The sequence below is a fragment of the Acipenser ruthenus genome, chromosome 13 (genome assembly GCF_902713425.1).
Source record: "Acipenser ruthenus chromosome 13, fAciRut3.2 maternal haplotype, whole genome shotgun sequence".
Taxonomy (NCBI): domain Eukaryota; kingdom Metazoa; phylum Chordata; class Actinopteri; order Acipenseriformes; family Acipenseridae; genus Acipenser; species Acipenser ruthenus.
Genome location: NC_081201.1, coordinates 15,807,829 through 15,822,230, shown reverse-complemented (window position 1 = coordinate 15,822,230; position 14,402 = coordinate 15,807,829). Strand labels below are relative to the sequence as shown.

Here is a 14,402-nt window from a genome sequence, read left to right as displayed (position 1 = left end):
ACTGAACTTGCTGTGTTTCTCAATATGGAGTCCCCAACAATCATGACCTTCCTTCTTTTTGCTGCCTGGCCAGCACTGTTTATAGGGTCCTGGATGTTGTTTCTTTCATTCTCTTGATGTTGGTTTTGGTCATCTAAATGTTGAAGTGGCTCAAATTTGTTGGATGTCTGGATTTCTGGTGGTTGTGTTTGATGAAGTTTCTTTTTTTCGCTGCTTCTGCCTATCTGAACCCAGCTGTTTCGACTCTCTTCCAACTCCCTGGTGGCTTTCAGTCTGCTAGGGGTGCAGACTTCCATGAATTGTGGGTGTGTCAGCTCCTCAAACTCCTGTTGCTGTCTCATTTCCTCCAGCTCCTTTTCTAGCAGGCTTAATTGCTGAAGCAAGTCCTGGATCATGCGGCACTTTACACAAACTTGGTTGAGCTCTGTTGGGTTTTCTCGTATTTCCCAAATCATGCAGTTGTCACAGATTACTGGCTTGAAGACCTTTTTTTTTTAGTTTAGTTTAGCTTCTGCAGTTGTCAACCTGCTTTCAACTATGTTGTACTTGTCCACTTCTACTTCTCCCACGATGTCTAGACCAGATTGAACATTTTCCAACCATTTAGTAAAGAAAGAGCATCCATTGGAGAATGCGGGTATGGATCCCGCTACTTCTCGCATGCTAAGCGAGTGCTCTACCATTTGCGCTAATTCCCCACACTTGACAATGAATGACACGTGGCTGCCCAGAGCTAGGCGAAAATGATTCTCTTATTTTTATTTAATGATGTTTCAGACAGTGCTTGCCGTAGGTTTCGTCCTTTCTTTTTGTCCTCATTACCAGTAAAAAACTTTTGTTCTCAAGGAAGACCAGGGCCCTGTTTCAGAAAGCAGGTTTAACAAACTCTGAGTTTAAACCTGAACTCTGGGTTGACTAACTGAGTTGTCAAACTCAGAGTTTTCGGTTTCAGAACAGGTGATAACAATGAGTTCAATCAACTCTGAGTTAAGTTAACCCTGAGTAAAGCACGTGCATGAGGAGATAAAAAGCCCTCATCAAAGGAACGCAGATAACCTGATTCGTCATGGCAACAGGAGAATAAAGGGCTCGAACCTTCTACTTCTCCCCAGAGAAGATAGAAATATTAATGAATGCGTATGCAGAATAAGAGTATATATTTAAGAAAAAAAGCAATACCGTAGCAGCAGCAAAATAACGTGAGCTGGCGTGACAGGAAATTGCTGACCGAGTCAATGTGTGAGTATTAATTGAAAAAAAAGAAAAGTTTTATCTCGAGTGTTCCACTTATTCAACATTTATTATATATATATATATATATATATATATATATATATATATATATATATATATATATATATATATATATATATATGTGTGTGTGTGTGTGTGTGTGTGCGCGTGTTTAATATTTATGTAGGTGCAACCCAACCGGCACAAAACGTACTTGGCAGCAACTGAAGATGAAATATAAAAATATACGTCAAACAGGTAAGGTATAACTTCATTACAAGCAATTGTTATGTTGTTTAGCCTACCCTACCTAATTAAACCGCATTCAGTGGCTACATTCAACATGTGATATATTTAAGTAGTTAGTGAAATTTTCTAAGCAAAAAAAAAGTAAATTTTTCAGCCATCCCAACACTGCCAGTATTTAATATTGTCTATTTGAAAGTAACACCTAAATGCCTTTATACATACAAGTCTCCAAACTTGTGCTTACTGGACATGTTCAAATTTGACCTCTATAGCCAATAGAAAAAAAGCTGAGGGCCGAAAAACAGGTGGGGGTCCACCACCACCACCACTCACAGAGGCTGAAGAGATGGCCCTCAGTCAAAACAGTGGGCGACCTATTGCTGAAGGCATCTCTGGAGGAAGCTCATCTGACCCAACCACCCCCCAGGACACAAGGGCCTACATAAGAGGTTAGTTAATCAAATTAATGATATATGTACATTCATCCTTTTGCCAGTGTTAGCTCAGTGACGCCCACCCATCCATTTAAGACACAACTTGGCACACTGATTTTCTTGTAGTGGTACAATTCTTTGCAATTGACTGCCGTTACTCCTTCAGACATCATAATCTACTTTTAAGGTGACTCGAGAGTTATATATTTGAAAAATTGTGATGTGGCCTGCACACTGTTGTAAAAACAAAATTCAAATTAGGTGGGGCACTTTTCTGGGTAAAGTTATAATTTAACTGTCTAATCTTCTTCTACCAGTTACTGATGGTGTAATCTGTCTGGTGGAGCCTTCTGCCATAACAGACCTCCATGCAGTTGTAAGTACTCTTAATACTCCACAGATGTTTCATAATGGGTTAAAGTAGAACACAAAAATTGTTAATTTTCATTACAGGAGGATGATGATGATGAAGACACCTTGTCAGCTGCCACAGAGAGGGAAGATACAGAGAGACCTATTGAGGTTCACACCTTAAAAGTAACATCTAACAGTTGATGATAGTGTTGTACCAAAAATAAAACTTGCACATTCTTTTTCTGTAAGAGCGAAAAAGATGCTGGAAATTACAATGAGGAAGAGGGTCCATCCACCTCCACAGCACAACTTACCTCAGTAAGATGTTGTTCAGCATTGGCCCATGACTTACAATGAAACTAAGTAGACCTGGCACTGTGAAATTCAATGTCATTTTTTTGTGTTCCTATAGCTCCCTGTGAAACAGCTGTACAAGGTGTACTTAAATAAACAAATTGAAAAATGTAATTTAGAAATGGACCACATAAGACTGCAGATGCGAAAGGCAAAACTAGAAATACAACTGCTGGAACATCAGTTAAAGGTGGGTGAGGTGCCCACAGGTGGATGATGTTACTTGTTTGAACAACATAAAAAATATTAACTACTGTACTGCATTTGTACTTGCAGGAAATAAAGAAGACTTCATAAAAAGAAAGGCATATTGTCTTTATTTGACACTGGGGAGGTGATGGGTCAGTCAGAAATGATGGTAGCATATTGTGTCTCTCACTGCTCTTCCATCTCGTGCATCAGCAGGGTGGTCAGGATCATTATCAGGATCGTTCACTGGTTGAGTAGGACATTGTTCTCTAATTGTGGCAATGTTGTGGAGAATCACACATGCCACAATAATGTCACATGCCCTTTCTGGGGTGACCCTGAGCCTACGGAGGCACTGGAACTGGGCCTTGAGCATCCCAATGGTCATCTCTACCCTGGCTCGTGTCCTGCAGTGAGCCAAGTTATAACGTTGCTGCGGGCCGGGCTCAGGATCAGAGTAAGGGGTCAGCAAATAGGGCTGGCAGGGGTACCCTCTGTCACCGAGCAGGTAACCATCGAACTCTCCTATGATAATACGAGGGTACAGTTTAAATTTTCAGTTGCAATAGGAGGAAACAAAATATTGATTATAATAGGATATAGCTATATATATATATAAACTCACCACAGGCAAATCTAGCACTCAGTGTACACTCACGAAACATTCGCGAGTCATGCACAGACCCAGGCCACTTTGCTTCCACGTTGCTGATGATGTGGGCTGCATCACATATGATCTTCACAGTGCAGAACAGTAATTAGCTGCAGTAGCTGTATTGTGAAGTATCTTTCATTTGGAATGCTAAAGGCTACTATTTACGCCTACCTGCACATTAATGCTGTGGAAAGACTTCCTATTCACATAATCTCCTTCATTTACTGAAGGAGCTATGATAGGAATATGAGTGCCATCTATGCAGCCAATCACACCTGGAAACCCTAAAATATATCAAATTAACTGATTAGTGCTTCAAGTCTCAAAGCTTCATACTAAATAAATTAATTATTGCTTAGACTGATACCTGCAATTCTGTGGAATTCTTCTTTGATGAGTCTTGTAGGTCTGTGACTTGGGAACACCACAAAAGTGTACAGTAAAACGTTTCAGTGCTAGAGTCACATTTCTGACAGCCCGACAGACGGTTGCCTTGGAAATATGCTCAGCGTCACCGATGTTATATAGAAAACTCCCGTTGGCAAAAAAACGAAGTGCAACACAAAGAATTTGTTCCGAACTGAGAGCATGTCCACGATGTGTCATATGAACGATATGAGGGCTGAGAATATTGTTCAGATGAATGATCGATTGAGCAGAAAAACGGTAACGTAAACAGATGATCATCAGGGAATGATAAAACAGCCAAGCGGGGTCTGATCACCCTCTCCCGACGGAGATTTCTGCGGAGTATCTGTGCTTCAATATCAACTGGCTCTTTAAGAAAAGGACACGCCATGTCTGACTCCCTCCTTCAGTCTGCAGGCTTCCGCTAAAGAGGAGAAACTCAGGGTTAGTTGAAGAAAACCTGCTAGCGAGCAGGTTAGCTTCACGGAGTATGTTGCCATAGTAACTGACTCAGAGTTAAGCTGAACTGGCTTCGTGAAACCGAAAACTCTGAGTTTCCTTCAACTCTGAGTCAACTAACTCTGAGTTTTCACTAAACCCGCTTTCTGAAACAGGGCCCAGATTGAACATTTTGCAACCATTTAGTAAAGAAAGAGCATCCATTGGAGAATGCAGGTATTGATCCTGTTACTTCTCGCATGCTAAGCGAGCGCTCTACCATTTGAGCTAATTCCCCACACTTGACAAAGCGTGACACGTGGCTGCCCAGAGCTAGGCGAAAATGATTCTCTTATTTTTATTGCTCATCATGTTTCAGACAGTTGCCGTAGGTTTCGTTCTTTCTTTTTGTCCTCATTACCAGTAAATAACTTTTGTTCTCAAGGAAGACCAGATTGAACATTTTCCAAACATTTAGTAAAGAAAGCGCATCCATTGGATAATGCGGGTATCGATCCCGCTACTTCTCGCATGCTAGGCGAGCGCTCTACCATTTGAGCTAATTCCCCACACTTGACAAAGTGTGACACGTGGCTGCCCAGAGCTCGGCAAAAATGTATCTCATTTTTATTGATGTTTCAGACTTGCTGTAGGTTTCATTCTTTTTGTCCTCATTACCAGTAAAAAACTTTTGTTCTCAAGTAAGACCAGATTGAACATTTTCCAACCATTTAGTAAAGAAAGAGCATCCATTGGAGAATGCGGGTATCGATCCCGCTACTTCTCGCATGCTAAGCGAGCGCTCTACCATTTGAGCTAATTCCCCACACTTGACAAAATACGACACGTTGCTGCCCAGAGCTAGGCGAAAATGATTCTCTTATTTTTATTTAATGATGTTTCAGACAGTGCTTGCCGTAGGTTTCATTCTTTCTTTTTGTCCTCATTACCAGTAAAAAACTTTTGTTCTCAAGGAAGACCAGGGCCCTGTTTCAGAAAGCAGGTTTAACAAACTCTGAGTTTAAACCTGAACTCTGGGTTGACTAACTGAGTTGTCAAACTCAGAGTTTTCGGTTTCAGAACAGGTGATAACAATGAGTTCAATCAACTCTGAGTTAAGTTAACCCTGAGTAAAGCGCGTGCATGAGGAGATAAAAAGCCCTCATCAAAGGAACGCAGATAACCTGATTCGTCATGGCAACAGGAGAATAAAGGGCTCGAACCTTCTACTTCTCCCCAGAGAAGATAGAAATATTAATGAATGCGTATGCAGAATAAGAGTATATATTTAAGAAAAAAAGCAATACCGTAGCAGCAGCAAAATAACGTGAGCTGGCGTGGCAGGAAATTGCTGACCGAGTCAATGTGTGAGTATTAATTGAAAAAAAAGAAAAGTTTTATCTCGAGTGTTCCACTTATTCAACATTTATTATATATATATATATATATATATATATATATATATATATATATAATATGTGTGTGTGTGTGTGCGCGTGTTTAATATTTATGTAGGTGCAACCCAACCGGCACAGAACGTACTTGGCAGCAACTGAAGATGAAATATAAAAATATACTTCAAACAGGTAAGGTATAACTTCATTACAAGCAATTGTTATGTTGTTTAGCCTACCCTACCTAATTAAACCGCATTCAGTGGCTACATTCAACATGTGATATATTTAAGTAGTTAGTGAAATTTTCTAAGCAAAAAAAAAAGTAAATTTTTCAGCCATCCCAACACTGCCAGTATTTAATATTGTCTACTTGAAAGTAACACCTAAATGCCTTTATACATACAAGTCTCCAAATTTGTGCTTACTGGACATGTTCAAATTTGACCTCCATAGCTAATAGAAAAAAGGCTGAGGGCCGAAAAACAGGTGGGGGTCCACCACCACCACCACTCACAGAGGCTGAAGAGATGGCCCTCAGTCAAAACAGTGGGCGACCTATTGCTGAAGACATCTCTGGAGGAAGCTCATCTGACCCAACCACCCCCCAGGACACAAGGGCCTACATAAGAGGTTAGTTATTCAAATTAATGATATATGTACATTCATCCTTTTGCCAGTGTTAGCTCAGTGACGCCCACCCATCCATTTTAGACACAACTTGGCACACTGATTTTCTTGTAGTGGTACAATTCTTTGCAATTGACTGCTGTTACTCCTTCAGACATCATAATCTATTTTAAGGTGACTCGAGAATTATATATTTGAAAAATTGTGATGTGGCCTGCACACTGTTGTAAAAACAAAATTCAAATTAGGTGGGGCACTTTTCTGGGTAAAGTTATAATTTAACTGTCTAATCTTCTTCATCTTCTACCAGTTACTGATGGTGTAATCTGTCTGGTGGAGCCTTCTGCCATAACAGACCTCTATGCAGTTGTAAGTACTCTTAATACTCCACAGATGTTTCATAATGGGTTAAAGTAGAACACAAAAATTGTTAATTTTCATTACAGGAGGATGATGATGATGAAGACACCTTGTCAGCTGCCACAGAGAGGGAAGATACAGAGAGACCTATTGAGGTTCACACCTTAAAAGTAACATCTAACAGTTGATGATAGTGTTGTACCAAAAATAAAACTTGCACATTCTTTTTCTGTAAGAGCGAAAAAGATGCTGGAAATTACAATGAGGAAGAGGGTCCATCCACCTCCACAGCACAACTTACCTCAGTAAGATGTTGTTCAGCATTGGCCCATGACTTACAATGAAACTAAGTAGACCTGGCACTGTGAAATTCAAAGTCATTTTTTTGTGTTCCTATAGCTCCCTGTGAAACAGCTGTACAAGGTGTACTTAAATAAACAAATTGAAAAATGTAATTTAGAAATGGACCACATAAGGCTGCAGATGCGAAAGGCAAAACTAGAAATACAACTGCTGGAACATCAGTTAAAGGTGGGTGAGGTGCCCACAGGTGGATGATGTTACTTGTTTGAACAACATAAAAAAATATTAACTACTGTACTGCATTTGTACTTGCAGGAAATAAAGAAGACTTAATAAAAAGAAAGGCATATTGTCTTTATTTGACACTGGGGAGGTGATGGGTCAGTCAGAAATGATGGTAGCATATTGTGTCTCTGACTGCTCTTTCATCTCGTGCGTCAGGATCATTATCAGGATCGTTCACTGGTTGAGTAGGACATTGTTCTCCTCTAATTGTGGCAATGTTGTGGAGAATCACACATGCCACAGTAATGTCACATGCCCTTTCTGGGGTGACCCTGAGCCTACGAAGGCACTGGAACCGGGCCTTGAGCATCCCAATGGTCATCTCTACCCTGGCTCGTGTCCTGCAGTGAGCCAAGTTATAACGTTGCTGTGGGCCGGGCTCAGGATCAGAGTAAGGGGTCAGCAAATAGGGCTGGCAGGGGTACCCTCTGTCACCGAGCAGGTAACCATCGAACTCTCCTATGATAATACGAGGATACAGTTTAAATTTTCAGTTGCAATAGGAGGAAACAAAATATTGATTATAATAGGATATAGCTATATATATATAAACTCACCACAGGCAAATCTAGCACTCAGTGTACACTCACGAAACATTCGCGAGTCATGCACAGACCCAGGCCACTTTGCTTCCACGTTGCTGATGATGTGGGCTGCATCACATATGATCTTCACAGTGCAGAACAGTAATTAGCTGCAGTAGCTGTATTGTGAAGTATCTTTCATTTGGAATGCTAAAGGCTACTATTTACGCCTACCTGCACATTAATGCTGTGGAAAGACTTCCTATTCACATAATCTCCTTCATTTACTGAAGGAGCTATGATAGGAATATGAGTGCCATCTATGCAGCCAATCACACCTGGAAACCCTAAAATATATCAAATTAACTGATTAGTGCTTCAAGTCTCAAAGCTTCATACTAAATAAATTAATTATTGCTTAGACTGATACCTGCAATTCTGTGGAATTCTTCTTTGATGAGTCTTGTAGGTCTGTGACTTGGGAACACCACAAAAGTGTACAGTAAAACGTTTCAGTGCTAGAGTCACATTTCTGACAGCCCGACAGACGGTTGCCTTGGAAATATGCTCAGCGTCACCGATGTTATATAGAAAACTCCCGTTGGCAAAAAAACGAAGTGCAACACAAAGAATTTGTTCCGAACTGAGAGCATGTCCACGATGTGTCATATGAACGATATGAGGGCTGAGAATATTGTTCAGATGAATGATCGATTGAGCAGAAAAACGGTAACGTAAACAGATGATCATCAGGGAATGATAAAACATCCAAGCGGGGTCTGATCACCCTCTCCCGACGGAGATTTCTGCGGAGTATTTGTGCTTCAATATCAACTGGCTCTTCAAGAAAAGGACACGCCATGTCTGACTCCTCCTTCAGTCTGCAGGCTTCAGCTAAAGAGGAGAAACTCAGGGTTAGTTGAAGAAAACCTGCTAGCGAGCAGGTTAGCTTCACGGAGTATGTTGCCATAGTAACTGACTCAGAGTTAAGCTGAACTGGCTTCGTGAAACCGAAAACCCAGAGTTTCCTTCAACTCTGAGTCAACTAACTGAGTTTTCACTAAACCCGCTTTCTGAAACAGGGCCCAGATTGAACATTTTGCAACCATTTAGTAAAGAAAGAGCATCCATTGGAGAATGCGGGTAGTGATCCCGTTACTTCTCGCATGCTAAGCGAGTGCTCTACCATTTGAGCTAATTCCCCACACTTGACAAAAAACGACACGTTGCTGCCCAGAGCTAGGCGAAAATTATTCTCTTTTTTTTTTTGATGTTTCAGACAGTTGCCGTAGGTTTCATTCTTTTTGTCCTCATTACCAGTAAAAAACTTTTATTCTCAAGGAAGACCAGATTGAACATTTTCCAACCATTTAGTAAAGAAAGAGCATCCATTGGAGAATGCGGGTATCGATCCCGCTACTTCTCGCATGCTAAGCGAGCGCTCTACCATTTGAGCTAATTCCCCACACTTGACAAAATACGACACGTTGCTGCCCAGAGCTAGGCGAAAATGATTCTCTCTTTTTTATTTTGATGTTTCAGACAGTTGCCGTAGGTTTCATTCTTTTTGTCCTCATTACCAGTAAAAAACTTTTGTTCTCAAGGAAGACCAGATTGAACATTTTCCAACCATTTAGTAAAGAAAGAGCATCTATTGGAGAATGCGGGTATGGATCCCGCTATTTTTCACATGCTAAGCGAGCGTTCTACCATTTGAGCTAATTCCCCACACTTGACAATGAATGACACGTGGCTGCCCAGAGCTAGGCGAAAATGATTCTCTTATTTTTATTTAATGATGTTTCAGACAGTGCTTGCCGTAGGTTTCATTCTTTCTTTTTGTCCTCATTACCAGTAAAAAACTTTTGTTCTCAAGGAAGACCAGGGCCCTGTTTCAGAAAGCAGGTTTAACAAACTCTGAGTTTAAACCTGAACTCTGGGTTGACTAACTGAGTTGTCAAACTCAGAGTTTTCGGTTTCAGAACAGGTGATAACAATGAGTTCAATCAACTCTGAGTTAAGTTAACCCTGAGTAAAGCGCGTGCATGAGGAGATAAAAAGCCCTCATCAAAGGAACGCAGATAACCTGATTCGTCATGGCAACAGGAGAATAAAGGGCTCGAACCTTCTACTTCTCCCCAGAGAAGATAGAAATATTAATGAATGCGTATGCAGAATAAGAGTATATATTTAAGAAAAAAAGCAATACTGTAGCAGCAGCAAAATAACGTGAGCTGGCGTGGCAGGAAATTGCTGACCGAGTCAATGCGTGAGTATTAATTGAATAAAAAGAAGTTTTATCTCGAGTGTTCCACTTATTCAACATTTATTTTATATATATATATATATATATATATATATATATATATATATATGTGTGTGTGTGTGTGTGTGTGTGTGTGTGTGTGTGTGTGTGTGTGTGTGCGCGTGTTTAATATTTATGCAGGTGCAACCCAACCGGCACAAAACGTACTTGGCAGCAACTGAAGATGAAATATAGAAATATACTTCAAACAGGTAAGGTATGACTTCATTACAAGCAATTGTTATGTTGTTTAGCCTACCCAACCTAATTAAACCGCATTCAGTGGCTACATTCAACATGTGATATATTTAAGTAGTTAGTGAAATGTTCTAAGCAAAAAAAAAAGTAAATTTTTCAGCCATCCCAACACTGCCAGTATTTAATATTGTCTATTTGAAAGTAACACCTAAATGCCTTTATACATACAAGTCTCCAAATTTGTGCTTACTGGACATGTTCAAATTTGACCTCCATAGCCAATAGAAAAAAGGCTGAGGGCCGAAAAACAGGTGGGGGTCCACCACCACCACCACTCACAGAGGCTGAAGAGATGGCCCTCAGTCAAAACAGTGGGCGACCTATTGCTGAAGGCATCTCTGGAGGAAGCTCATCTGACCCAACCAACCCCCAGGACACAAGGGCCTACATAAGAGGTTAGTTATTCAAATTAATGATATATGTACATTCATCCTTTTGCCAGTGTTAGCTCAGTGACGCCCACCCATCCATTTTAGACACAACTTGGCACACTGATTTTCTTGTAGTGGTACAATTCTTTGCAATTGACTGCTGTTACTCCTTCAGACATCATAATCTATTTTAAGGTGGCCTGCACACTGTTGTAAAAACTGTTGTAAAAACAAAATTCAAATTAGGTGGGGCACTTTTCTGGGTAAAGTTATAATTTAACTGTCTAATCTTCTTCATCTTCTACCAGTTACTGATGGTGTAATCTGTCTGGTGGAGCCTTCTGCCATAACAGACCTCTATGCAGTTGTAAGTACTTTTAATTCTCCACAGATGTTTCATAATGGGTTAAAGTAGAACACAAAAATTGGTAATTTTCATTACAGGAGGATGATGATGAAGACACCTTGTCAGCTGCCACAGAGAGGGAAGATACAGAGAGACCTATTGAGGTTCACACCTTAAAAGTAACATCTAACAGTTGATGATAGTGTTGTACCAAAAATAAAACTTGCACATTCTTTTTCTGTAAGAGCGAAAAAGATGCTGGAAATTACAATGAGGAAGAGGGTCCATCCACCTCCACAGCACAACTTACCTCAGTAAGATGTTGTTCAGCATTGGCCCATGACTTACAATGAAACTAAGTAGACCTGGCACTGTGAAATTCAATGTCATTGTTTTGTGTTCCTATAGCTCCCTGTGAAACAGCTGTACAAGGTGTACTTAAATAAACAAATTGAAAAATGTAATTTAGAAATGGACCACATAAGGCTGCAGATGCGAAAGGCAAAACTAGAAATACAACTGCTGGAACATCAGTTAAAGGTGGGTGAGGTGCCCACAGGTGGATGATGTTACTTGTTTGAACAACATAAAAAATATTAACTACTGTACTGCATTTGTACTTGCAGGAAATAAAGAAGACTTAATAAAAAGAGAGGCATATTGTCTTTATTTGACACTGGGGAGGTGATGGGTCAGTCAGAAATGATGGTAGCATATTGTGTCTCTGACTGCTCTTCCATCTCGTGCGTCAGGATCATTATCAGGATCGTTCACTGGTTGAGTAGGACATTGTTCTCCTCTAATTGTGGCAATGTTGTGGAGAATCACACATGCCACAGTAATGTCACATGCCCTTTCTGGGGTGACCCTGAGCCTACGAAGGCACTGGAACCGGGCCTTGAGCATCCCAATGGTCATCTCTACCCTGGCTCGTGTCCTGCAGTGAGCCAAGTTATAACGTTGCTGCGGGCCGGGCTCAGGATCAGAGTAAGGGGTCAGCAAATAGGGCTGGCAGGGGTACCCTCTGTCACCGAGCAGGTAACCATCGAACTCTCCTATGATAATACGAGGATACAGTTTAAATTTTCAGTTGCAATAGGAGGAAACAAAATATTGATTATAATAGGATATAGCTATATATATATAAACTCACCACAGGCAAATCTAGCACTCAGTGTACACTCACGAAACATTCGCGAGTCATGCACAGACCCAGGCCACTTTGCTTCCACGTTGCTGATGATGTGGGCTGCATCACATATGATCTTCACAGTGCAGAACAGTAATTAGCTGCAGTAGCTGTATTGTGAAGTATCTTTCATTTGGAATGCTAAAGGCTACTATTTACGCCTACCTGCACATTAATGCTGTGGAAAGACTTCCTATTCACATAATCTCCTTCATTTACTGAAGGAGCTATGATAGGAATATGAGTGCCATCTATGCAGCCAATCACACCTGGAAACCCTAAAATATATCAAATTAACTGATTAGTGCTTCAAGTCTCAAAGCTTCATACTAAATAAATTAATTATTGCTTAGACTGATACCTGCAATTCTGTGGAATTCTTCTTTGATGAGTCTTGTAGGTCTGTGACTTGGGAACACCACAAAAGTGTACAGTAAAACGTTTCAGTGCTAGAGTCACATTTCTGACAGCCCTACAGACGGTTGCCTTGGAAATATGCTCAGCGTCACCGATGTTATATAGAAAACTCCCGTTGGCAAAAAAACGAAGTGCAACACAAAGAATTTGTTCCGAACTGAGAGCATGTCCACGATGTGTCATATGAACGATATGAGGGCTGAGAATATTGTTCAGATGAATGATCGATTGAGCAGAAAAATGGTAACGTAAACAGATGATCATCAGGGAATGATAAAACATCCAAGCGGGGTCTGATCACCCTCTCCCGACGGAGATTTCTGCGGAGTATCTGTGCTTCAATATCAACTGGCTCTTCAAGAAAAGGACACGCCATGTCTGACTCCCTCCTTCAGTCTGCAGGCTTCAGCTAAAGAGGAGAAACTCAGGGTTAGTTGAAGAAAACCTGCTAGCTTCACGGAGTATGTTGCCATAGTAACTGACTCAGAGTTAAGCTGAACTGGCTTCGTGAAACCGAAAACTCAGAGTTTCCTTCAACTCTGAGTCAACTAACTCTGAGTTTTCACTAAACCCGCTTTCTGAAACAGGGCCCAGATTGAACATTTTCCAACCATTTAGTAAAGAAAGAGCATCCATTGGAGAATGCGGGTATCGAGCGCTCTACCATTTGAGCTAATTCCCCACACTTGACAAAATACGACACGTTGCTGCCCAGAGCTAGGCGAAAATGATTCTTTTTTATTTTGATGTTTCAGACAGTTGCCGTAGGTTTCATTCTTTTTGTCCTCATTACCAGTAAAAAACTTTTGTTCTCAAGTAAGACCAGATTGAACATTTTCCAACCATTTAGTAAAGAAAGAGCATCCATTGGAGAATGCGGGTATCGATCCCGGTAGTTCTCGCATGCTAAGCGAGCGCTCTACCATTTGAGCTAATTCCCCACACTTGACAAAGTGTGACACGTGGCTGCCCAGAGTTCGGCGAAAATGATTCTCATTTTTATTGATGTTTCAGACAGTTGCCGTAGGTTTCGTTCTTTCTTTTTGTCCTCATTACCAGTAAATAACTTTTGTTCTCAAGGAAGACCAGATTGAACATTTTCCAACCATTTAGTAAAGAAAGAGCATCCATTGGAGAATGCGGGTATAGATCCCGTTACTTCTCGCATACTAAGTGAGCGCTCTACCATTTGAGCTAATTCCCCACACTTGACAATGTATGACACGTGGCTGCCCAAAGCTAGGCGAAAATGATTCTCTTATTTTTATTACTTTGATGATGATGATGTTGTTTCAGACAGTTGTTGCCGTAGGTTTCATTCTTTCGTTTTGTCCTCATTACCAGTAAATAACTTTTGTTATCAAGGAAGACCAGATTGAACATTTTCCAACTATTTAGTAAAGAAAGAGCATCCATTGGAGAATGCGGGTATGGATCCCGCTATTTCTCGCATGCTAAGCGAGTGCTCTACCATTTGAGCTAATTCCCCACACTTGACAATATACGACACGTTGCTGCCCAGAGCTAGGCGAAAATGATTCTCTCATTTTTATTTGATGTTTCAGACAGTGCTTGCCGTAGGTTTCATTCTTTCTTTTTGTCCTCATTACCAGTAAAAAACTTTTGTTCTCAAGGAAGACCAGGGACCTGTTTCAGAAAGCAGGTTTAACAAACTCTGAGTTTAAACCTGAACTCTGGGTTGACTA

General features: G+C 40.7%; 1 long non-coding RNA gene and 2 other non-coding genes across 3 annotated transcripts; 1 reads left to right on the top strand and 2 right to left on the bottom strand.

The window, feature by feature from the left end:
• Positions 1 to 5,067: 5,067 nt before the first annotated feature.
• Positions 5,068 to 5,140, bottom strand: trnaa-agc (transfer RNA alanine (anticodon AGC)). Its single transcript has one exon. It is a non-coding gene; the product is annotated as a tRNA-Ala (tRNA).
• A 680-nt stretch (positions 5,141 to 5,820) lies between these two features.
• Positions 5,821 to 11,818, top strand: LOC131740204 (uncharacterized). The gene is made up of 3 exons (XR_009330827.1): positions 5,821 to 10,768; positions 11,053 to 11,111; positions 11,189 to 11,818. It is a non-coding gene; the product is annotated as an uncharacterized LOC131740204 (long non-coding RNA).
• On the bottom strand, positions 9,203 to 9,275 carry trnaa-agc (transfer RNA alanine (anticodon AGC)). Its single transcript has one exon. It is a non-coding gene; the product is annotated as a tRNA-Ala (tRNA).
• Positions 11,819 to 14,402: the final 2,584 nt, after the last annotated feature.